Genomic DNA, 27,027 nt, shown 5'->3' with positions numbered 1-27,027 from the left:
ATACTGTATATCAAAACTAATATCTCCAGGTTTTGTTTATTACAACTGAGTAAGAAAACTGCTAGCATAGTAAAGCCAATTAATCTTCAGTGGCAAGATGGAAGCCTATTTCCTTTATGATTGTGCTTCGAGGCAATAAGCTGTGAGTTATCTTGGAGCTGCACACATATAACCATACGCATTACACATCCCCTGATTGAAGTAGACTTTCTTTTCTACACAATTAGTTCTGCTGACTAGGAAAAATGCTGATGAAATGGTCAGACTTTCAAAAAGATTGTAAAGAAATAGAAGAAGGAAGCTGTGGAATTGTGAGCATTATCCAGGTTTGCAACATTTTCAAACAGCACTTTATTCTCTGAAAGGTTTTTATATTTAAGCACTCCCTTGATTTTGCAAAATGCATTTAACAAACAATACCTGTAGGAAATATCATCTGTATCTCAAACATCCATGCAGTATCTATAGTTCTGCTTATTGGCATCACTTTGGAAGCCTGATGCTTATAAGGTACTTTTATTCATGTCACTGTAGCATAAAAGCTTATTTCAACAGTTTTTGGTTATTATTCATTAACATTACATGTCATGGAACAGAACTGGTATGCCTCAGAATGACATAACAAAGCTCTGTCTGATTTACAGAAAAAGGGACAGAGCATCATATTTGTCAAGACAGCAATCCTCCTCCCATTTTGATACATTCCATATCAGATAGAGCTGATCACTGTGTAAAAAACAAATGTACAACAAACACACCTTTCCCAAAGCCCACCCACTGATTCTGGCAAGCTCCTGCCAATGAGAGCTTCCACAGCACCAGGTCCCACTAGCTGTGCTTTTTCATGAAATCACTCCAAGGCTAGCATAACATGAGCAAACAATTTAAAGTATAAAATAAATATATCTTAATAAGTAGCTACCTGTCAACATATATTATACCTAGGTTGCTCTTCCTTACTGCATTCTGTAGCTGTGCTATGCTACACAGTGCCACAGTCATCTGGAGTGCTGGTGCCCATAGTGCGCCACCATGTACTATGCCCACCTATATTGACTTATATAGGCCACTTCCATCTGTATGACACTCTTTTCCCCACTGTACATTCAGAAATCATGGTAATGCATGGTACTAAATATAGTGCACAGATTTTTTTGCATCTAACTCTTTAAATGATTGCAATATCAGCCACACATGTTCATTCAACTCCTCACCTGGCAGCATTTAACTTTCACAGTATGCATTTTGATGATAGCTGTTTTACTACTCAGTATTAACTGCAATGAAGTTTTGTATATGACTGATTTTTACAGTTACAAAGAAGGAGGCTGAGCATGGAGTGTCCTTCCATTACTTGTACAACAATCCACTATATTTAGAGATGACGTAGAATTAAGTCATGCATTGCAAATATAAACAGAAGTTTAAGAAGATGCACATAAACTGGGAAAATGACCAAATATAATACAGTTATGCAGATATTTCTTCCGGTAGTATTTGAGGGAGAGGACCATGAGATCTAGTTGCCTAATAATCAATTGTATATACTGTAATCATGCATGTAGTGTACAGCATGCTAAAAGAAATGAAATACATTTAAGAATGTCATACTGCTGGGTATACTAAATCAGGCATAGGGTAGGCAATAGTATTCATTTAGGAGAAAATGGCCATGGAGAAGCTCCAAATGCTAAATATGCATAAGACAACATAGCTATGGTGGCATTCAGTTTAGATGTTTTTTGACAACTGAGATAAGATTTTATAATGCCACTAAATGTTACTTACCTTAATGCATTGCATACCTCTCAACCTCTCAGTATCATAATTAATGACAAAGTCAAAGATATTCAAAAATAATGGACCCAAATTAGGGACATTTTTAAATATTAGTTTAACTGATCTAGAAAGTTGACAGAATAAACATACATTAGTTAACACACATTTTCTGAGGAAAAAGAAATATGCAGCTGTAATGAATATATATTTATTGAATTTAATCAACTTCCTTTTTCTTAAAGTGTCATTGATTTTAGGTGGGACAGAGCAAAATTATGAATCCAAATATGCTCAGATGACTGGTGTGGTACACTGGATTTTATAAATGACAAGGGTAAATGAAATAAAAGTGCCATCTGTCCTGGTGATTCTGATAGTTTTAAAATCGGTTTCCGGAAAATTCTTTCATAAAGTGCCATTTTGACTTTTACTTGATCCATAAGTCACTGCAGTGGCAGTCTGTGTCAGCTGTGTATTTGAAATGGATTCAGTACACCAATCAATCAGAAATGAGTAGAAAAATGTCTCCTTCTGACAGTGACTCTTAGTTCTTACAATGAACTACAAAGTGAATTACATCATCTTTATAATCCTGCAAAGTGGTTAAGAAATGCAATTTTCTAAGACGTATTGCTCAAAACTACTTCTAGGCTATTCGTTTGGCCTGGAAGGGGAAGACTTGGTACTAATTCCTTAAAAAAATATATACTAATGATAAGACATTTGAAGGTAATAACCTGGATAGAAGAAATTCCATGTCACAAGAATATAAGTAAGACAAAGCAAGACTAACACATTATCTGTATGGCCACACCTGGTGAAAAATTAAGGAATCAAGTTTAATGATCCTTTTAGAATATCTGGAAGTGAGATGGCTATGTAGGCTCTCAGAACATGAAATTAAATGTATTAGTGACATTTGTCACTTTAACAACTATGTTAGATCAGAAAGAGACTACACCTGTAGCCCACTCAGACATCTGCATGGAACTTTAGCCTTACCTCATGAAAGGCTAGTTAATCATTTAGAAAGACTTAAAATGCATACTAGAGTGATAGCATGGATGAAATACATAGGGTTGCATACTAGGCTGTCAGTTTATAGACTGTTAGAATACTAACCAATAACTAGAGATCGGAATTAAAACCTGTAGCTTGCAAAGACCTTAACCATTAGTCCAACTCTGCATCCAAGTACCTTCTGTCTGTGAGGACTCAACCCCCTAAACTCTGAATGCCCTTTCTCATTTAACAAGAAGCCCAGTGCATTATCCATTATGCCACATATTCCTTAGCAATTGATGAAGCATAGGCAGTTACAGGGAATGGAATTCAGTGTTGTTAGGGTGAAATACTATAGGGACCAACATGAGTAAGTAAAGGGCATGTTACTCATTAATGTTTTTATAAATGACATCCTTGAAGGTGTTAGAGGAAAGTTCTGTCTCTCTGCTGAGGATACTAAGCTCTGTAACAGAGCTGATCCAGCTGATAATGAAGGGTCATTCAAAGGACAAGATGAGGCCTGCAAACTGTAGGACTGTTCTAAACATGCTGTCTAAGTGCATGTCCTATAGCTAGAATGTAGTGTGAGAAATAATAATTTTGGGGACAGCTCTCTAATCAACCATGACCAGAGCTGCATGGTTTATAATATGGGAAGAGGTCTGCCAGGGCATAAAATGAACAATCAATGATTTGAAAAAGTGACAATAATGTATCCATGAATTAAAATCTAGGGAAGTAATATGCAACTGGGATAGGAAACAGAAACATAGACTTACATAGAAATGGTCCTTGAGGAAGTCACATTCGATGATAATAATAAAGATAAGGAAAACTGAGACAGCAGTACAAAATAAATAAATAACATAGAAAGTAGCATAACTAGGAAACATAAAATGAAGTTACACCAACAGAAACAACAAAAAAAAACAAAATCATAATGTCTCTTTATAGACAATTAGTATGATTCTACCTAGGATATTTGCACATTTCAAGAGCAACCACCATATTAAAGCTGGAGTAAGGACACAGCCAGTTCAGTGAGCAAGAAAAATGTTGCACAGATTGCACCAAAGTTTTATAATAGAAAGAGACACAGAGCAATTAGGAACATGAAAGAACCATTTATACACTATACACAGCATACTTGATTTGGCAAAGGCTTTGACACAATCCCACATTCAGGCATTACTGATAAACTTAGCAAACTGAATGTAAACCCCTTCTTTGTAAGATGGATTGCCAACTGGCTCACAAACCAGACACACACTATCAAAGTGGGTGACTTCACATCAACCAGCAGACCTGTTACCAGCGGGGTACCACAGGGGTCAGTGCTGGACCCCCTACTGTTTGGTATATACTTTTCAGAAGTTCAAATCAAAAACTAAAGGACTATGGCTGACCAAGTTTGCAGATGACTGCAAACTAGGTGCAATCACTAAATCCCCAAATGATGTCAGTATACTGCAGGATGGTCTCACACAGATGACGACTGGTGTATTAGTCACAGTCACAAACTGAATGGAAATAAATGCATCATCATTCACTTTGCCACACACAATGTCCATTTACACTTAATAATAATACCCTAAGTACCCATGACGTATAAAGGGACCTGGGGTCATAATTTGACCTTGACATTAACTTCAACCACCACGTGTCTGCTATTGTAAGGAAAGCTTTCCATGTAGCTCACTTGATTAGCAAAGGCATCAACTTGAGAGCAAAAGAAGTTATAACCAGCCCCCCCCCTGCACTTGCCACGTATCCAGCCTATAACTGAGTGCAACGCCTCATTCAGCATGTACCATACAGAGCACCTACAGCAATTAAAAAGACCTCAGAGGTTTCTAACAAAGAAGATCAAGGGCATCCAGCATGTGCCTTACATGGACTGAATAAAATCCCTGTCACTATACTCCGTGTCATATAGACTTCTTAGGGGAGACAGCATACAGCTAAAGGATACAGATGTAAGTACAACATAATATTACTTCTGTTAAATGGGCAGCTTAAGAGGAAACTAGAAAAGCATAATTCCTAGAATTCATAAGTAGTATAATCAAAATCGATAATATAATTCAAGAATATGGGCAATATACTTATGTCAGTTTTTATGCTAGTTGTGAAACTAGTGAGCCAGAAATAAATGGTCCGTTTAACAATATTTGCAGATTATCACAAAAGCATATGAACCAAGCTATGTAGGCACATAAAGCACTTACACAACCAATATTTAATAATTTGGGATAGATTCCAACTGTGGGTATTGCACTGGTGTTTGCACATGTGGATGTATGCCACCTTTATTTTTTTCTGCAAGTGTTACCTTTGACCTAGTGGTCAGTGATTCAGGACACATGCAGACAGTAACCTGGCCTGTGACCATCATGTGTCTACAGTAGTAAGGCAATCATTTTATATTGTACAACCTATAAACAAGAGTATGCCATGTAGGTCCAAGGATGTCATTGTCCCACTGTACTTGTCCCCTATCAGATCAATCATTGAGTACAATGCCCCCTATGGTATGTACTTAACTGGACATATGCAACAACAGGAACATCTCCCTGAGGTTACTCACAAAAAGAATTCATGGCCTAGGTCTAAACAACATGTCCTACAGGGATTGCCTCAAAGCCGATCCCTGTACTCTGTCTCCTATGGATTGTTGATAGATGATCTATGCTTGTCCTATAAAGCATCCTTTGATCACATTCTGATGGACTTGTTACACATCTGCAAAACAAATAACATCGGAACTACCTGATCTATGGACCAAATCCTCATCTGCAACATAAATTGGAAAAGCTGGATGGACAGGTATGTTTTTCAGAGCCTACCTCTCCTCTAGAACAGGCTTCCCATCCAAGTGAAGCAGAGTTCTTCCCTAACCAATTCAAGTGTAACTTGGATTAGTGTATGGGGATTCGAAAATTTATCCTCTGTCTGGAACCTATGTATCTACTAGATAGAGGCAACCTATAAATGGTTGACCACCCAAACCCAAGCCTAAATACATCCCATAAAATATCAGTAGGGCATCATAAGTTGTCATATACATTTGGGAAGCATGGCTAGGCTTATAAACACCATCTGTGGTCTAGGGTCATTTGCCTAGGAATCACCTATGAACGGAGACAGAAAAATGCTATGCATGCCATGGTATATATATTTTTTATAAATTGCTCATTTATTGTGAGTAACTAAGAATGCTACACTTTAATACGTTTTTAAATTGTCATATTTATCCTGCTTTGCTTACGGTTTTTGTTAAATACCACTTTATTCAGAATGTCTCAACGGATAAAAGCCTGTCATATTCTTTCCTTTTTTTTTCACAAAATGTTGGAGGGAGTCACTTATGAGAGAGGAGGTCTTTGTTCATAAAGGTGTTCCACAATTCCAAAAATCCTGGCATTGGTCTTATGTTCCACATCCTAACAGATGCCAAAAGATAAAAAAAAATCTCAAACTGGACAATAGGGGTTTGTATGTGGTGTGTGTGTGTGTGTGTGTGTGTGTGTGTGTGTGTGTGTGTGTGTGTGTGTGTGTGTGTGTGTGTGTGTGTGTGTGTGTGTGTTTATTTATTATGGGTTTGTTTGGAATATTACACAGCACTTGTTCTCTGTCTTAAGCATGGTTGTTACTGGGATAGTCTCTCAGTCAACATGATCTTTAAAAGGCTACAGGGGTATCAGAAAATTAATTCATAAATAAAGAATTGATAAACATTATAAATCACAAGTTTAAAAGAGACAAACATTCATAGCTTTGATAGCATACAAAATTAAATAGAATATAAAGTGGATAGACTGAAAAGAATGTATAATGGATATAAATATTACTTAAAAGCTGTGCAGCTTTCATATCATAAAAGTTTCAAAAGTATAAGTACATTTTCCTCATTAATGGACCTTTCATTATATACATAAAAATAGACAGCAGTTTAGGTCAATATTTATACACGAGGGCAACATCTTTGTTTCTCAGTAGAATTATTTATTTTTCTCTACTACATATTTCATGTAAAAGTGAATCAGATTCTGTAAGTTAGATGCATTGAGAAACTATTATCACTATGATTACAGGGAGGGCATGTCCATAAAATAATTAACTGATTCGTATTGGCTCAAACAAAGAATAGGGAATTATTTATGCATTCATCCTCTGATATTCACTCTATTAATTTCAGTGTTTCTGGAGAACCAGTCTATTGTGGCACACTCAATGGGTCAAAAAATAAAAAAATAAAAATAGTTATAGATGCAATTACAGCCTAGCACAAGGTGAACAAACACACTGTTTCACATCTGACATACACACCCATGGGCAATGTAGGGGTTTGCAAATCTTTATGACATATCTAGGGAGAAGGGAGCACAATGGGACATCCTGAAAGCACTCATATAGTCAAAAGTATGACAGAGTCACTCAATTATGCAACAGCCAGGAACTAAACTGTAAATCCAAGATCTGGAAGTTAGCAGTGTTAATTGTTGCCCCTTTGTGCTGCTCATGAGTTGTGTAACATTAATTCTTTAAATAATTTAATTTGTATAATATCTTGCCCTCTCCTTCCTCACTTCACCCTCTCCTGCCTTTTATTCATCTTACCCTATATGAGAATATGTCATTTTGACAAATGCACGTTTGGTGAATGCAAAAAGTGGGAGTGCTGTTTGCAGAAAATTCTTTCACTGACAGTGGAGTTTGCTTTTTTCTCAACTCTTATCCAACCTCGGAACCGGCATATATAAGTTGGGGGGAGTAGTTTCAGTGAAATGGTTTCAATTTATTTCTGTCCATCAAAATTATCTTTAGCAAATAAACATGAATCCATTTCTTACACACATATGTCACATTCCCATTTATGTTTACATTTGATATTTTTAACTTCTTGTTACCATTTTTGATCACATAATGACATATTTTTTTACATATTTGCATGTTTTCTGTAAATATATTTGACATATAGGTCAACTGATTTTTGTACCTGATTAGAATTACTTTTTTTCTTGCTGGCTTTCATCCTAGATCATGAGTAAAAAAAGTCCTATACCAGTGTACTTTCACTGTTACTAAATGTAAAAATAAATAAACGCACAATGTTTACATTAAATCCACTGTTTTATTACTGGACTATTGGCCCTGAGGCCCTTATAAGGCTAGCCAAGAGTTTATCCCATGTTTAAACAAATCAGCACCCGATGCTCCTGACATGGGTGGAATCCAAGGGGTATATTTTCTGTTTGTCATCCAGTTATCCAGGTTGCACTTGAAAAGGGGTAAAGAGGTACTCTGCTTGATGTGGAGAGGAAGTCTATTCCAGAGATGGAGGAGTCTCTGGGACACAAATCTGTCCTACCAACAAGTCTTGTTGATGTCACAGACAAGGTTGAGGCCATGCGTGCGGGTTACTCGAATGGACCTTGACTTGTGGATATGCAGCAGTCCCATCAAGGTGGGGTCCATGATCACCTTGTATGCCAGAGAAAGGTCATGGCAAAAGCATTTAGGCTGCTACAGCATTAGGAGATATGAGCAAAAAATCATTTCAAAAAGCTAGGGTATAATGTTGGAGAAATTTCTTGGGGCTTAACACAAGCTAAAATGTAACTGGAAAGAGAATTTGGCAAATAGAGCCCTTAAAGTGTAAGACTTGTCATAGATGGATACTTTATATTCCCCAAATATTTAGAAAGCTTTTGTTAGAAAAACTAGAAAGTTGGATAAGTAAAACGTTGCACTATACAGGCTTGGTCTACCTGGTTAACAGACTAGCTTTTTCAACTCAGAACTGACATTGCGTGAATTTTAACTCCCAGGACTTATTTAATTTCTAGCCAGTGATATGAATCTAGGGAGGGTTTAATCTCATTCATGATATGCTTAAAGTATACTGAAAGTCTAAAGAAGTGTATCAATATTTAAATCTTATGTCCTTCATTTCTTCTAAATACAGTGGCATCAGATGGAATAATGCTTCTTACTATGCTCATAATAACACTCAGGTTAAGAAGCTAACATTAGTAGGAAACAGTATAAGATGTTTAATTTTTAAGGATGTTGTTTTTTAGTATGTGTACACAGTTTTCTTTTGGGAATTTTGTAGGATTAACATATTTACTGATGATATGTGTGGTAATGTATAGGAAAATTAGAATGCCTTATGGAGAGAGAGAATGATAATTGGATTAATTCAATAAAATATTTAGACTTGAATGTATATGTGTGTGTGTGTGTGTGTGTGTGTGTGTGTGTGTGTGTGTGTGTGTGTGTGTGTGTGTGTGTGTGTGTGTGTATGTATATACATATATATTATATATGTGTGTGTGTGTGTGTGTGTGTGTATATACATATATATTATGTGTGTGTGTGTGTTTCTGTGTCTAGTATGGTGTTATGGTGCTGTTTTATTTATATGAATGGCAGATAAACTTCAATAGAGATTTAAGTCAAAGGATGGTAATATCTTAGAGTAGGTTAGGAGTTCTTATGGGTAAAATATTAATTATGTGGAATACTTTAGAAAATGAAAGGTATTCAGACAGCATCAGTGTTTTAATTGTAACTGGTCTATGGTTAAAGGACACATAGTAAAAAGAAGGTAGCAGAAATATGGTAAATTAATATTTTCCTGTCAATTAAATGTCTGAAAAAATGGTCATTGTAGTTTACAAAGTTGTGACAGCATTTTTCTAAAGAACAATGGCTGGGATTCAAAAATTGCATCACTGCTAGTACCTTGTGAACAATGTTACAGGCCCCAAAAGAGCAATGGTGATATAATGTGATTCAGAGACATGTAAATCTACATGGAACAACAACTCACTAGAGGAACATTATCTTGTCGCTCTACAGAGTACCACTAGACAGATACAGGTATTCCACCTACCAGTCTACGCAATGCAATTGCTCAGACACACACACACACACACACACACACACACACACACACACACACACACACACACACACACACACACACACACACACCCACACCTACATCCATACCCACAACCACTTAAAGATAGAGAACTGCACATACACACACACTCACACAGATAAATGTACAAGCACACATACACAAACACACACAGACATACACAAACACACACACGCATACGCACACAAAGACAGACAAATGCTCACACACATATGCAAACACACACACACACACACACACACACACACACACACACACACTGAAAGACAGACACACAGGAAGATAAATGCACGCACACACTCACATGTGCATGCACACACAGAAATATGAATACACGCACACACACACATACACACACACACACACACACACACACACACACACACACACACACACACACACGCACACACAAATGACTTGCAGTACTAAAATCCTCACTCCTATCATAGCGCTGAGTTGGTATATGCCATCAAAAGGTGGTGCACACTTTTTAGCTTCACTCCACAAATAGCACAATAGTGTTTCTTTGAATCACTAGACTGCACTATTCTGGACTCAGTGCAAATGTTATGAGTACATGCACATGGCTAATTATAATTAGCCACACCTTAGATTACCACATTTGCATGTGTTCTTTACCAGGAAAATTATTATAGCACTACCGGCTTAAGGCTTCTTACAGCTGTAGCATTATAACAGTCTCTGATTTTGCTTAGCATAACGATCTGTTATAAACAGTATTGTACAGAGTCTTATGTATTTCAGAAGCACATGGTATATGTCATATGAGAATACCAGTCTACTGTACTGAGGTATTATTCATAGTGTACTAAATGAACAAACACACTGGGTGTATAACTAATGCAAATAAAACTGGGAAGACTGCATAACATTGCCTTGTTCCTCTTTATATCTGGAGTCTATCTATAATAAAAGTAATTCTTGAAATTTGATGTGGTACTTTTAGGCAATGTCTGAAACATTTAATAAAAGCATCAGTAATTCCTTTCTGGTTAAGAAATATAAATATTCTTAGTATAATGTGTGAAATACCTACTCTGCATCAGTACTATGTATAAAAATAAATTGCTTATGCAACAGATTCAGCTAAACACTATGCTTTTAGTTTTCTTCATTTGATAGTAGACGATAAAGACTTGTGATTGCTGTTTAAAAGCTGAAGCATAAGCAATTTAAGCTTGCGTGCTGGAAGTACAATAAATATTTTATTATCTGTACTTTTTGAGAAGATAGAACTGCAAATCAAGCAGTATACATGGCATTTATGAGTTTTGGTTACAGTGTTGTTCTAGAGGCATGTTAGCATGGTGAGGGACTGACAACTGTTATAATAATAGTTATAGTTTTCAAAATTATTCATATATGAGAAAGAGAGAAAAACTGATAGGTATAAAATGGATATGAGTGAGGTGTGGTGCCTTATTCTTTTTGAAAGACTTGAAAGTATTTAAGAGTTCAGGAATCAGTTTACCAGGTGAGATCCCTTGACACACAGAACTTTATTACAAATTAATGTATATGTATACTACAATAAAATAAATAACATTTATGACAATCTTAGAATACATTTGGAAGAAACTGTGTTAAAGTGGCACAGCATGCTTAGAAAAGTTTTGTCCATTTTCTCAGAAATGAGTGAAGAATGGATCGAATATAATGCTAGTCTCCTAAGCTTTTCAGATAGTACACTAGATATTTTTCAGCTTTGGTAGTTATTGAGCAGAACTGTGTTTTATGTTTTTCAGTTGCCAGAGATGCCATGTATTAGGTAATCTTTATCATCTAAACATGAGGAAATGATGGAAATGTTTGTAGTTCGCACTGCCTTTCTACATACAGAAGGTAGCAGACTTTCTCAAATCCCATTCTTTGCTAAAACCTTAGATCTATTATTTACTGCCTCTGAATACTTGAAAATTGCAGCTGATACACTAGTCTACCCAATTTCAATTCTAATCAACCATTCCATAACAGAAGGCTATGTTCCCTTGATATGGAAAATATCCCACATCATTCCCCTCCACAAAGGCACCCCCTCGACCGACCTCATCTATTATTGCCCCATTACTATCCCCTCCCCTCTTTCCAAGATACTTGAAAAATGTAGCAACACCCAGGTCAACAACTACCTCCTAGCTAATAATCTCCTTTTCAAAACTGAACATGGTTTCAGGCCATATCACAGCACTACTTTTGCTCTGATCTCCTTCACCAACACTATACTTCATCACAAAAACAATGGCCTCTTCTCTACTGGTGTATTTCTAGATCTCTCAAAGGCCTTTGACATGGTATCTCATGAGCTAGTACTCTCTACTCTCCACAAACTCTCCTTCTCACAATCAGCCTGCAACTGGTTCTACAGCTATCTACACGGATGCCAGCAATCAGTAATCTGGGACAATAACCTATCACCTCTCAGCTACTCTCGGAGTTCCCCAAAGGTCTATCCTTGGCCCTCTGCTATTCTCACTTTTCACTAACAGCCTACATACTGCCACCACATGACCATCTATTATACAGTATGCAGATGACTCTACTCACATCTGCTCTGCCCCCGCTCTACCAGAACTACAACAAATCACGCAGGAATCATTCTCTTCTGTAGAAAGCTGGCTATTCAATGCTCAGTTCCTACTCAACCCAAGTAAGACAAAACTTCTCCTGTTCCAACATTGCAAAGCCACCCAAAACACCCCCACTTCAACATTCTCGCCAAAGACAATACCATCATCTCTCCATCAGAACACACAAAATTACTCGCTGTGGAAATAGACAACAAACTTAGAGTTGACACCCACATATCTCTCACAATAAAAAAAGTTCACAAGAAACTTGGTGCATTAAATTGAAGCCGCCAATTCCTAACCAAGGCGGCTAAAATCTCCATAGCCAATTCCCAGCTAATCTCCACCCTACTCCATGCATCCCCCATACTTACCAACCTTAAACAGACAGACCTACACAAGCTGGATGCTTGTTACAACAAAATTGCTAAATTTGCCACTGGAACCTCCTACTGCAGCCATCATTGTATCTCCCTTAAAGAACTAAACTGGCTAGAACTCCCACAAGTCCTTCACTTTAATCAACTCACCCTCACTCATAAACTTATTAACCACCCCCTTAACATCCCTTCCCTTCAAACCCTTCTCCAACCCTCTCACTCCACTAGGCCCCTAAGACCAAGCAACCAAAATCAACTCACTGTTATCAAAACCAAAAACTCAGCAGGAGAAGCCATAGTTTCATGTACCATTTTTAAAGTTTGGAACAATCTTCCACCTTCTGTAACTACTCTACCTTCCAGCAGCCTTTTCAAGACTGCGCTCAAATTCCACTTAAATTTGCACTGGCTTTGTCCTTGTTCTAATCCAGACAAACACCCCCACTCTTACATTCCCCCCACCTAGACTCTTAACCCAACTATACTACTGCCACTACTAACCACAGTCAGAAATAGCTAGTTGTCTTTACATACTTCAACATCTTGTCTGACAACTTTGTTACTAATATTATAAACGACAAGAAACTATCTTAACTTGCAACATTTACTGTACATACTGTTGATAATCAATATCTTGTTATTGTATTAAAGCCAACAGCCTGTAATGTTGTTTACTACTGCTGCAACTTTGTATCTCTATTTATCATATACATGATGTGGAGCTTTTCTCCCTGGGCATCTGCTGAAAAAGGACCTGCATCCTGTCGGAATTTCCCGGCAAACAAATGTAAATAAATAAAAATAAATACATAATAACATTCCAAGTCTATGATTTGTTAGTAAAACATTTTTATTTATTACATGTAAGTAAGGGAAGGGTGGATCTCTTTCATGACAGCATTTAAAATCAGTATTTGCTAAAGCAGACCATTATATAAAATATTTTTTAAGAGCAGATAAGAGTCCTCATATTTTTTGTGTTCTTTTTTCTCCTCTGGATTTGTCCAGACAGCCGTCTCAGATCTCATCTATTCTGGGTCTACTGGCCATCCAGTCATCTCTCAGGCTATTAATAAATTTGAGGCTGGACCCTGTATGGTTGCTAAGGGTGTACTAGCATGTGTTTTATTACTGCCCTGTCATCAGCTGGGTGGTGGTTTTACATTTAGTCCCACCCCATTTCTCCTCAAAGTATCTGGCCTCAGGGGACGTGCAATAGGCAGACAGCACTGACCTGCCTCCACAATTCTGCATGGTGCTGCCAAAGATAAGCTGCCCACCACTTCAGCCAATCAGATTCTAATTGGCTCCCCAGGCTTTGTGAGGAAGCTTTTAGTGCTCGACAATCCCCACCCAAATGACAATCTTTCTACTACAATGAGCACACCCTTCCACCCCACCACTCCATCATTTACCCAAGTCACTAATCAAACCCAGGTCAGCTGGGCTGTAGTCATGGCTTTATCACTCAATGCCACCAGACTAGCAGCAGTCTTTACATGTTACTGTGAAATAATTGCAAAAAAAAGTTGCACTTGTTAACAATTAAACACATGAGTGTAAGCTATAGATTTGCTAATGTCTGTAAGTTCCACACACCACCAAGTATTTGGTACAAGTATGGTTAGCTATGTTTACATATATTATACATCTTCAGGATTTTAGAAATTATACATTTTGGTGGTTGTAAGTTATATTTGAGTCCATGGTTTTTGTGATGCAGCTAAACACACATAATTAATGAACTCCCCTTTTTTGGAAGTCAGTTAGCTGCTTAAGAATCCCAGGGCTCTATTCAAAGCTTTTGTGCACCCCTGTATTCCAGAGAACAGTGCAAGGAAGCCCTTTGTAATTCATAAAGCCTTAGTACGTTTTGTACAAAGAAACTGTGCATGTGGTCTTTCTCTACTACACAACACTAGTATCTTAAGCAGCAGTCATACTTGCAGATTACATCCCCACTGTATGTTATTCCCAGGCCCTACAACACCAAGGTATGTGCCAGTCCCAATAATGCAAACTACAGGAGTTCAAATGCATTTGAGTGAGCAGCAATTCCAGAGTGCAGCCTCACAGCAAGACGCTGTCCGGTTCGATTCTCAGCTAGAGCATCTTCTGCGTGGAGACATGCATGAATGGGCGTATCTTCGTTGAAGGTTGTGCGTCAGGCCTGGCAAGCCGGTACGTAAAAATCAACTGCCAATCATTAGCGGACTGGAGTTCCGCTGTGGCGACCCCTAACTGGGAAAAGCCAAAAGACACAAACTAAGCAACACAAGTGCTATCAGGATATAGAAAACTTGTGATTCCTCCACTGCACAGCAGAAACTTCTGCACTAACAATGGAGCCACATACAGTGCAGGTAAACCTGCTAGCACATACAACCTTGTGATGCCTTCCACTTGGATGCTGGTAGACTGCCAGATTTCCTCATTACTGCATTATGATAATGAGCTTTGATCCACCGTTATACCTAATGACTGTGATTTGTTTATGATTCACAGTCTGGCATGATGTCAGACTACTGCACAGTGGTGTAAGATATATAGTTAATGTAGAATATGCCTTATGAAGAAGCTACAAATAACTACCTGGTAATGAGACTGTTCCTTAATTAGCTGCATGGGCCCATTCATTTTATTGAATATGCTTTTGTCAAACATAAGATTTGCAGCATCATGTCAGACTGTGTATGAATGTTACTTTGTTGGTGGTCAAAGAAATTGTTCAAATGCTGCTTTAGAACTATTTTTTTGCCTGCAAGCTGCATCTCTTTTTAGTTTGGCAGTGCATGTGAATAGATGTGCTTCATTTATTTTTAAAAGTGGATGTATTACTCTTGATATTTAATGATAAGAGTGTAAAACTAGAGTCCATCCTATCAGGTTCTGTCTGTCAGTATAGAATAAACTCATATTCATACTTAATATCTTTTACTCTTAGGCATTTCACATTATACAAGTGGTCATTTGCAAGACAGCATTGTGGACAGTCAGCAAGATATAGTCTCAGCAAGTGTATACTTTCCTGTCAACTATGCTGTTGCCAGAAAGTTTTACACTGCCCTGTACAAAAAGGACTGAGGAAGTGTAACATACCCACTCCACTGCTGGTGCACCTAAAGTGTGAGTTTGTAGAGTTACAGTACATTGTGAATGGGAACAAGAGTGCAAAATATGGAACTATCAGGTCACTGCATGAGAAACCTATTCTAATTAATGAGCATGTTCTTATTATAAAAAGAGCATGAGCAATGCATGCGGTATTAGGCACGTGTTTGGAGAGAAGAACTAAATCTAGTGGAATGTCATGTCTTTTAATAACAAGTGATGACATGGAGCCTGTAAAGAGCAGTGCCAACATTACCCAAGTGCCTGCCTCAATTAAATGAAAACCAAAAAAACCTGTGGAGACCATTAAAGTGCTGACATTGTCTACATTACTGAACAACCCTCCTGTCACTGTTGAAAGGTATGCAGAAAAGGCTTACAGTGATGCAATACAACACCTTTCCAGGAAGAGGGGACTCCAGCAGATGATAAGAAGGGAAAAGGAGCTTCTAACAGCAAACAATGTTTTCCAGCATAAGTTCATAGGTTCATAGGTTTATACTAGGCTATCTGCCCTAAGGCATTTATAAGCCTAGCCCAAATTTTTGTGGCTTACGCCACCCCTTATATGAAAAAATACTGTGCCCATTAGTTTGTTGTGCCTCTGTCCAGCAGTGACACAGAGATGGTTCCCGGGATAAACCTACGATCTCCCATCCACAGGTCAAGATTTCTCTTGAACAGAGCCAGCGAGGTGCTCTGCCTCACATGGATCGGGATTTTATTCCACAGCATAGGGAGTCTCTGAGTGATAAATCTATCCCTCCAGCACATCCTATTTATATTCGTGCTAAGGTTTAAGTCGCTTGCTCTAGTGGTTTTGGTGGATTTGGATTTTTTGAGGTGGAGCATGTCCATTAATTCCGGGTTGGACATGGTGACACTAACATTATGACTGTAGCAACATGGAATATCAGATTCATCATCTGGAATGGTGATAGAAATGAGGGTCACAAATGGCTATGCCTTTGCACTACTGAGGATAATATCAAATGCCTGGCACACAGGTATGTATTGATGATGATTGTGTGCTCAACAACTGTATATTATACTAGGTTGTCTCAGTATGGTGGTGTTATCAAGGTATGGGCCTTTAGATGATGTTTTAATGGTATGCAAAAGCTAGCACAGACATAACTGGGACTAGCATATTTTCAACCTAGTGAGGTTGCAGCATACTTTAATATATTACAGGTGGGGTGATACAGGAAGGACATCTAATTCTCCTTCTGGCTTAATCATAACTATGTCTGGGCATGGCTCCAGGGTTATGATATCCATGTTCCTAATCAAAGACTGCCCCCTGCATTCACATTCATATTTTGTCAATTTCTGAACTATCTGCAGCATTCTTGTCTTGAGCAAAGAGTAATGTAAAGGGGTTGCAACACAACCACTGGACATAGGGCAGGTCAGTTATGTTGGGTATGCATAAGTTCCTCAACATGACTTGTCAGCAGTAAAACCACACAGATGTTCTAAAGGAGAATATTGACCATGCTGCCTCCCCCTTCACATGCAAGATTGTTGGGCAGTCCCACCCCAAACCTTGTGCAGAGAACTGGCCTTAAAAGAAAAATATAGCCATTTCTAAATTGATGTCATTACACACTAGGACAGTGTATAAGTGCTTGTTTTATGCCTAAGGTGTCCTCTGACTCAGTTCAATAGAAAATTGACTATATATATAGTACCACATAATTTTCTGGATTGTCTGCTTGCTGGATGTTATTGGTTGGAATATGCCTGACATCCTACAACTACTGCCTATCCAAAAGTGTGCAATGAATGTGTCTGTGGGTATTACATTTTTGTTCCTTGAAGGATTGCTATAACTGGTGTTTTCTGTTGCTTTGTTCTAGGGCATGACCTGGGGATTATAACACAGAGCTGCTTGTAAATAATCTGTATGTGTTTATGTAGGGCCTCCAGCTGTCACTCCTCCCTATAGGTTCATAGGTTCATAGGTTCGTACTAGGCTATCTGCCCTAGGGCATTTATAAGCCTAGCCAGAATGTGTTTGGCTTTCGCCACCCATTTTAAATTTATTTTGCTATGCCCTTTTTCGAGGTTAGTATACTGTGCCTCTGTCTAGCAGTGACATAGAAGTGATACCCGGGGTAAACCTATGATCTCCCATCCACTCATCAAGATTCCTCTTGAAGAGAGTCATTGAGGGACTCTGCCTAACCTGGACTGGGATTTTATTCCAGAGTGAAGGGAGCCTCTGGGTTATGAATCTGTCCCTCCAGCATGTCCTATTTATTTCAGTGCTGAGGTTCAAGTCTCTCGAGCGCGTAGCTCGATGGGATTTGGATTTTCTGAGGTGCAGCATGTCCATTAATTCCGGGTTGGACATGGCTTTACACGTCAGGCACAGATCGCCTCTGAACAGGTGGTATGCCACTGAGTAGAGCTGGAGTTTCTTTAACCGGGCAGCATATGGCATCTGTTTGAGCCCTTTGATCCTCTTGGTGAGGTACTTTTGGGGTCTTTCCAGTTTCTGCAGGTGTCTGGTAAGGTACCTCCCAAAAGGGGCATTGTACTCAATTATGGGCCTGATGAGGGATGAGTAAAGAGGCACGATGACCTCCCCTGATCTAGATGTAAATCCCTTCATGATTAGGTGGGCTATATAAAATGTTTTTCTAACCACTTTGGCCACGTGGTTGTCAAATGAGAGATTGCTATCAACTTGGGTCCCCAGGTCCCTAAATACTTCTTCTTTACTTAATGGATTACCACCTATGTGGTAATTTGTGGGCACTTTGTTTTTGCCAAAGGGGATGACTATACACTATACACTTTTTGGCATTTAGCTTGAGGCCGTGGCTCTGGCACCAGTTGTCTGTTTCTATGAGGCCCTTTTGGAGGATGCTTGTGTCAGCTGGAGAGTCGATTATGGCACCCAGTTTGCAGTCATCTGCGAACTTGGTCAGCCACAGTCCTTCCGTGTTGGCCTGTACCTCCGAGAAATATACCCCGAACAAGAGAGGTCCTGGGACTGAGCCTTGTGGGACACCACTTGTAACTGGTTTGGAGTCTGACATGGCTCCAGCAATTCTAACCATGTGGGTTCTGTCCTTGAGCCAGTTTGCAATCCATCTAGTGACATAGAGGTTTATATTTAAGCTGGTGAGCTTATCTATAATGCCCGAGTGGGGTTTTGTATCGAAGGCTTTTGCAAGGTCCAGGTAGGCTGTGTGGACCACCTTCCCTTCGTCAATGGCCTTGGTGACTGTTTCAAAGAAATCAACCAGGTTTAAGAGGCAGGATCTGCCCTTAACAAAGCCGAACTGGGTAGGATCCAGTGTTTGTAGGTCCCCAATATCTTTATTTATGAGGTCCATGATGATCCTTTCCATAGCTTTGCAGACCAAGCTAGTCAGGCTTATGGGGCGATAGTTTCCAGGATCCGTTGAGGCACCACCTTTATGGAGATGGACCACTGTTGCTGTATGCCACTCTTTGGGCACATATCCTGTAGTAAGGCTGAGACTGAACAGTAGTTTTATGTTTGGGTTTAGCTCTTCTTGGAGTTCATGTAGGACGCAGCCCGGGACACCATCTGGTCCCATTGATGCTGTGTTTTTTGCTTTGGAGAGGGCGGCTCTCACCTGAGCATCTGAGATGTCAGGGGGGCAGCACTGTGCTGGGATAGATATTTGCCCTTTTGGTGGGGAGGGGGGAGAGATGTTTGCGCTGAACCTGTCAGCTAGGATGTTGGCAATGTCTGTGGGTTCGGTGTATTTTTTGTCATTTTGGACTAATTCTGAGCATATCTGGGAATTACCACCCAGGTTCCTAACATAACTAAAGAAAGCTTTGTGATTATCCTTAGTGTCGTGTGCAATTTTTCTCTCGAAGCTGGCCTTAGACAATTTTATGTGTGCCCGTAGTTTTTTGCTAATACTGATCAGTGATGCCTTCCCTTTTTGGGATTTTGCTCTATCATTTAGTAGCTTCCTCCTTCTATTGTATAGTTTGTTTATGGCTGGGGTCCACCAGACAGGACGTCTGCCTTTGGAGGATTGGGTCTTGGTTTTATTTGGGATCGCATGATCCATGCATTCCTGAAGGTGTTCATAGAATGCAATCCAAATCCAAGTGTGTGACCCTCCAGTGGCTAATAAAGTTTAGTCCCATTGAAGAAAGGCTTCTTCAGCACTTCAGTTCTTAAACAATAAAAAAAACTGTAAACCATTTTTATTACCTTATCCTTAAACCCTATACACATATCACATTGATTTATGTCATCTTATCTTGTCCAGCGAACAAAAGACCAAAAAGTAGTTACATAATTTAAAACAATATTAATTAGGAAGGAATACTTTCAAATATACAATTAATGATCATAAATAAATAAGTAAAATATACCTAAATATGCATCTAAAATTAAAAAAAGGAAAATTAGCATTATCCTTGGTCCTATATCATTCTACAAAAATTAAAAAAACATGCTCATTCATTCAAAACCTCTCTCTACCTCTCTCTCAGCGGTGTTAAAACAAAAAATAGATTATAAGCCTTAAGTTTATCTTTCATAATCCAAGCAGCATACTAAGATAGTGGTGTCGAATGTAACTTGCAACTATACATATGGTTAGTTAAACTAGCGAGAGGAACTCTGTACTAAAATGTAGCGTGCCTTTACCCACAAACAACAATAGCGAATGTAATGTATTTCGCGATGTGCCTCATCAAGGGTCCATCAGTTCCTTTGATAGAACAAGAACACATCTTGCTGCTTGTATTAAAGCTCTGAACATAAATAAAAAAATAATTATTCAGTCTACAAGGACCTATTCTTACACTGATTTACTATAAGGTGACATCGTAGTTTGAAGTTTACCTTACTACTACTTCTTATTTAGTAATAGTTGGTATCAGTTATCTTAGTCTTCTTCTACTTAAAAAATGTTGTTGCAGTGTATTTTGCTTTTTCCTGGTGACCTACCTACCAGAGGTCTGATAATCCAACGTGTCTCTGTTCTAAGGTTTTGTTGATTAGATCACCCACTCTACCTACCCACGGACTTGTTCAATATAACACAAAATTTAAAATTATGATTGGGATGCTAAAAAGTATATCTATTGATGTATGATGATTGATGGTACAATGACCACTGGGTTGTTTATTTATTATTATTCATTTTCCTTTTCCCGGATGTTACATAAATGCTAAAATCTGAATTCTGATGGAGGTGTTACACGTGTGGTTTTGGTCCTTATACCTCATTGACATCCCTATTTTTCAGTATTCCTAGTGTCTATCCAGGGTTTTTTCACCTCCAAGTTCATTTCACTGAGAAAGTGAGGTGGTTTCTAATTCAGTTTTTAAAGGCTTGGACTCTTCATACTACCTTCATGTGCCATAAAGTAAGAATATTTCATTTCTTCTAGAAATCTATCCTGAATCCTTTCTGTCATCTCTTCTATTTCCTTTCTATAGAATTTTGTTGTGGGTTCAACTCTGACCTTGATTCATGAATTGTCCTTTTGGGACATTTTTGAATACATGCTTATACATGCATGTTGTAGTATGTTATGTTTGTTTGCTGGCAGGCTTTCCTATGAATGGTTGTATTAATTAATATTGGACATGGACATCCTTGAATATCATCCAATCCAAAGTATAGTTTCAAAAATTCAAATTCATGGTTTTAAAAAAAAATGTAGTGTTATCCAAATAAGAAACGAAATTTTTAGAGAGGGTTCATCACCCCAAATAAGGAAGAGGTCATCTACAATGACAATATATATACCCACAAATATTTGAAAAGTGGATGGGTCATATAAGTGAACATCTTCAATAAACTGACACTACTAAAGTCAAAAAAAAATGTTGCTGTTCACAAACCTAAAGAGAAAGAGAGAGAAGTCTAATTGCTATCTTCGTATTTTATCTATCTTCAAAATATTCCTATATTGATTACTTAAATAGATAAAAATACACTTTCCAAGTAAATGCCCTGCTTTCACCCAACCTGACCTTGTGACAACAATGGTTTGAGTGCTGGATGTTGTTTTTTGTGGATTCGGGTCCCTGTATGCTGGGATGATGGGGTTGTTCACCTTAAAGTATATTGTTGAGTTGAGTCCAGAGAGAGACATAACTTAAGTCATCCAAGGTATTATAAACACTGAACACATATCATTAAATTGTCCCTGAGTTAGTATGGAGTAAGTATTGCTGTCATTTAACATTTGAAACATTTTGTTAGTGTCATCCATGATGGGGGGCCACCTTTATCAGCTGGTCTTATTTATATAGAGCTATATCATCTGAGTATAACATCTACTCTTCTGCTTATAGTTTAAATTAAGGTCCCATGTCTTGAAGGTGTTTCTCCTGATAATATTTTGTATATGTCTTCCTCCACATTGCCAACAAACACTTCAATTGGTGAAGTTTAGGACGGTGCTTTAACTTATTTCCATCCAAACTGTCCAAACTTCTAGCCTGCTTTGTAAAAAACGTAATGAACATTTGGTTTCTATTTCTATAATAAGTCACACTGTGTTCTGGGAATAAAAACTTAAGTCCTTTATTTGGGACTTGTTTCTCATACTCATTTAAACCCCAAAATCTCTTCAATTTTTTCCCTAATTTTCCCATGCACATCTGTTAGCATATTTACTTTCTTTCAAAGTCTTTTAAACAAGTTACAAGTCAATCTCAGTCTCTCCTCTTCAGGCAGATGAAACTCAATTAAAGAGTTTCATAACTAAAACTCAACTCCATGTTGAGTTGCCATATCAACAACTGGATTAAAATAAAAAAAATGATGATACTTCCAGATACACAAGTCTTAAATCAGCGTTTATAAAGGATTCTGTGGTCTGGGCGTATTTTCCACAGGCCCGGGGGCTTTGAAGGATTCCACCTCAGTTTTGAGGAGTGTGAAATTTGCTTTAGAGAAGTTTTTCACTGTGGTTTTCTGGGCAGGGGTGGGGTCGGGATGTGAGTATCCAGTGAGATTAGTTTATGGTCTGATCTTACCAGTGAGGGATACACTTCTGGTCTGGAGCATAGAGTCCCCATGTTGGTGATGATCAGGTCCAGTATGTTTTCCCCTCTTGTGGGAGTGGTAACAAGTTGTTCCATAGCATTTGAGTTTATAAATTCTAGGAACCTTTGGGCTAGGGTGTTGGAGCTAGAGTAATGCTCCCAGTCTATGTTTGGGTAGTTGAAGTTGCCCAATATAATGGTGTTTGGAGAGACTTTTATATTTTCCAGTGTTCTCAGGAAGGCCGAGTGGGGTTCCTGGGTTTGGGAGGGTGGTCTGTAGCAGGCTATAAACTGGAAGGCAATTTTACCCACTGTTAGTTGCACATGGATAGTCTCTGATGCTTCGTGCTTTGCCACCAACCTGGAGGTGTGGGTATCTTTGATGAATATCGATACTCCCCCTCCTTTTGTGGCTCAGTCCAGGTTTTGGGGCCGAAAAGCATGGTATGAGGTATAACCTGGTAGTGCTGGGGTGCTCTCGGGAGCCCTGAACCAGGTTTCTGTTACTGCACAGATATCGATGTTCTCCATGCTAAGGAGAGTTTCGAGTGCATGCATCTTGAGGTTTAGACTTCTGGCGTTGAGTAGCATTACTCTTAGTTTCTTATCCCTTGTGATACCTATGGAGGTGGGTTTGTCTTTTGAGCCTTGCCTAAAAAAGGCACTATGGGGGTATAAAGAGCCTTTGCCAATATTCGAAAGCCCAGGGGTGACAGGTGCAAGCCATCCCTAGCGAAGCATCATGGCTTGTCGAGCATATCATCCCAAGCTGACAGGCATTGATCCCCTTTGAATGACACCAGTACTTAAGCCAATTGTTGAAATTGATCATCTTGTCTTCATATTGTGGCATCATTCTTGGTGAGGGTAAGATGCTACTCAAGGTCAGGGTCATACTGGCCTGGGCTACATGCTCAGAGAGCTCCTTTATGTGTCATTTCATGTAGTCCAGGGAGGTACGTCTCAGGTCATTCACACCAGCATGGACAATGACTGAGTCATATTTGTACTTGCCTTGGAGTGACCTGAGTGCTTGTGTTATGTGGCGGATCCTAGCACCCGACAGACTGCTCACCGTGACCCTCTCCTTGTTCAGCCTGGTGAGCGGGACGTCAGTGTGCCTGACGATAGAGTCACCTATTACAAGTGTATCAGGTGTGTTGTTTAGTCTTAAGGGCTGTGACTGTTTGGCACACTAGCTTTGTGAGATATGCGTTGCACATGTTTTGTTTTGGGGTAGCGGCTGCTTGGGTGTCTGCTTTGGAGGTCTCTGCTGCTTCGGCAGATCTTTATTTAGAGCCTCCGAGTATGTTTTTGTGTGATTATGTGTTTGGTTTGCTGTCGTGGTAGGTCTATGTGAGACTGGAATTGTAGTGAGTGTGGTTTCCTTCTCCTCCTGACTGGTTATGCCAGTACTGAGTTGAGAGAGCTTAGCCTCCAGTTTGGCTATATGGTTGCATCTCTCACATGTGTTGGAATTTGTTGGGAGGAGGAAAGGGTTGTCTGTGTACATGAGGCAGTTGTAACATTGGATCAAGATTCCCAGATTCACGAGCTGGACTGGAGAGGAGATTGACAACTGACCTTTGGACATGCTAGAATAATATTGGGAATTCCTTAATAATTGAAAACCAGGGCCACTGGGGAGTGAGGGTGTAGTGCTTTTAATTTTTAGTGCTGACTTATATAATTGCTTTAGTGAGCAAGTGCCAGGTAACTTAAGTGCAATGTGTTACAGGTAACTTAAATGCAAAAACGACAAACAGTAACTTTCTTTCAAGCTTTGCTTTGACAGTATAGACTATGGGGTGCAACACTGAGTTGCCTCTGGATATTACACTTTTGTTTAGCTGAGTCTTCTATTATCACTGCTTCTTACTGTTTTGCGTCATTGGTTTAGCCTTAACGCTGAAACTGCCTATGGATATCACATGTTATATATGCATGGTAATACCACTGTTTCCTGCTGGCTTCCTTTGACAGTTTAGACTGAAGGCTATGATGTAGGGCAGCCTGTAGATGTTACATTTATTTTTATTTTTGCATTTATATTGGGAGCGCTGCAGACAGTATTCTCTGATGATTGTTTAAATTTGGTATGGACAAATAACACAGAGCTGCCCATCAATAATACATATTTGTTTACTTTTAGATTCCCACTTCTTCCCACTAATTCCTTTTGTTTTGCTTTGAAAACCTGGACAGTGGGTTGTAACACCAAGGTGCCTGTGGACATTGCATTTTACTAATGTTAGGTCTGATATTGCCACTGCTTTGTGCGGCTTTGTGTTGACAGTTTACACTGTAAGCTGTAGGATCTGTAACATGTATCTCCTTGTGGATATTCCATTTCTGATGGGAATGTGAGTGACACTGCTTGTTGCTTTGGTTCTTCTGTTTGGAATTAGCCAAGTATACTACTGCATTAGCTAGAAACAATAAGTGCACTTCAATGACAAGAATTTTGGACCACATCTTTATATTTAACACCCTATTGAGATGTCGGCAGTCGTGATGTTGAGTGCGGACAGACTGAAAAACAAAAGTTAGTAAACTCTGGAGAAGAGCAAATCTTGAACATTGCTCTTGTCCTTTAAACTTCTTTTTTACAGAGGGGCATGCCTTCTGCATCCACTTGATGTGGGAGCAAGCCCCAAATTCCTCCCAAACTTACATATGCCAACTTTGAGATCACCATATGTCAGTGAAAATGAAATATTCCAGGAAATGGCCATATTGGGTTTGTTTTTCAACTATTCACTCTCTGCACTTTGGGACTCACTCTCCTGTGTCACAAGATCTAAAAGCGTTACCTAATAATATGCTATATATGTCTGAGTTATATTTAATTTTGGACAATTTTTTTTCCTTGGGTCTTAGGAAAGTAAGGAGGTTAGAGATTTTACAATGCAATATTTATTTGTTGTAATCAGAATTTAAGCAAAGAAGGTTAGTGCACAGTGCAGCATGTTGCACCCACCCAGTTCTCCATTTTTCCCCTTTTCCCAATCCGCCCAACCCACTGCCATTCCAGTTCCATACAGCTTAATGATGACTTCTTCACTGTAAGAAATATACTTGCCATCAGAAAAAGTGACAATCCTAATGAAAACACACACAGTACAAAAAATGCCCTCCCAGAGTGGTAAAAGAAACTGGCAGAAGCTTCTTTATTAAATGTATTCAGTCACAGTATGCAAAATAAATAGACATACTGAAAATAATTGCACCGTTTGTGCCATGGCTCAATCTAAAGCAATGTGGTTATTTATTTTTACTTTTGTATTATGCTTCACAATTAGCTTTTTGTGATTTAGTTGTACAGGTTACCATGTAGTCAAAAATAGAACAGCAGGCATCACTAGCTCTATGCATCTATTATCAACTGAGTAAGAAAACATGGTGGACACCACTATGAAGATCAACACAACCAGAGTTGTTTTAGGTCCCTAAAAGAAAATAATAAGTGTGAGCACTCACTATCTGGTAATTGTGACAGCTTGGCTTGGAAAACTAAGTAAATGAATTAAGGAAATATGAGTATAGCAGGATGAAATAAAGTGGCAGACTTCAACACAGACTTCCAGGAAAATCTCAGCAATTTTTTTTTCACGTGGTTCATACTATACTGTTTTTGACTGCTTCAATGATCGCACTGCAGCCGAAAAAAAATAGCAAAATGACATATATCCTGTACTAATCAGTGCTAACCTGCTTATTCCACTGTAGAGTTTTAGAAGAACTAGAGTTTATTCCATCTCATTTTATTACAACAAAACCATGATCTAGGTAAGGAGCAGGGGGATATGTTAATGATTGACCTACAGTCCCTTAAAATGCTTGTCAGCACACAGTACAGTGCATATCTGTGACAATAGCTCCATCATCACTGTCCTTCCTATGACTCTGGTTATAATACTTTGTCGGTGATACTTCCTGTTTGGCTCTTGAATGAAAGTGTAGGGTCTGAGTGAGGGCTGTGGTATTTTCTTGAGTTACTTTTCTGAAGAAACTAGTGACTGGGCCCTTAAGTAGTAGGAGTGGCTTTTTCTAGGTTTTGTATGATAGCAGACATATTAAATACTGTTTTGTTGGGTTTAATTGTTGGTCGTTTCTTTGACAACCAGTCTCCTGACAAGCTGAAAATCAGCTTTCAGCTTTTTGCTTTCTGTAAAAGTTGGAGGTAGATACGTCTAAGTT

At 38.7% G+C, this 27,027-nt stretch overlaps 1 protein-coding gene across 1 annotated transcript in view; it reads right to left on the bottom strand.

Annotated features, from left to right (window-relative positions):
• The window catches only part of MSR1 (macrophage scavenger receptor 1), a 522,563-nt gene that overhangs the window by 289,103 nt on the left and 206,433 nt on the right, over nucleotides 1-27,027 (bottom strand). The gene's annotated exons all lie outside the window — the stretch shown is intronic.

This window comes from Protopterus annectens, chromosome 2.part1 (genome assembly GCF_019279795.1).
Source record: "Protopterus annectens isolate FY-2018-M chromosome 2.part1, PAN1.0, whole genome shotgun sequence".
Taxonomy (NCBI): domain Eukaryota; kingdom Metazoa; phylum Chordata; order Ceratodontiformes; family Protopteridae; genus Protopterus; species Protopterus annectens.
The sequence above is the reverse complement of the archived record's forward strand: the minus strand, read 5'-3'. Positions and strand labels throughout refer to the sequence as shown.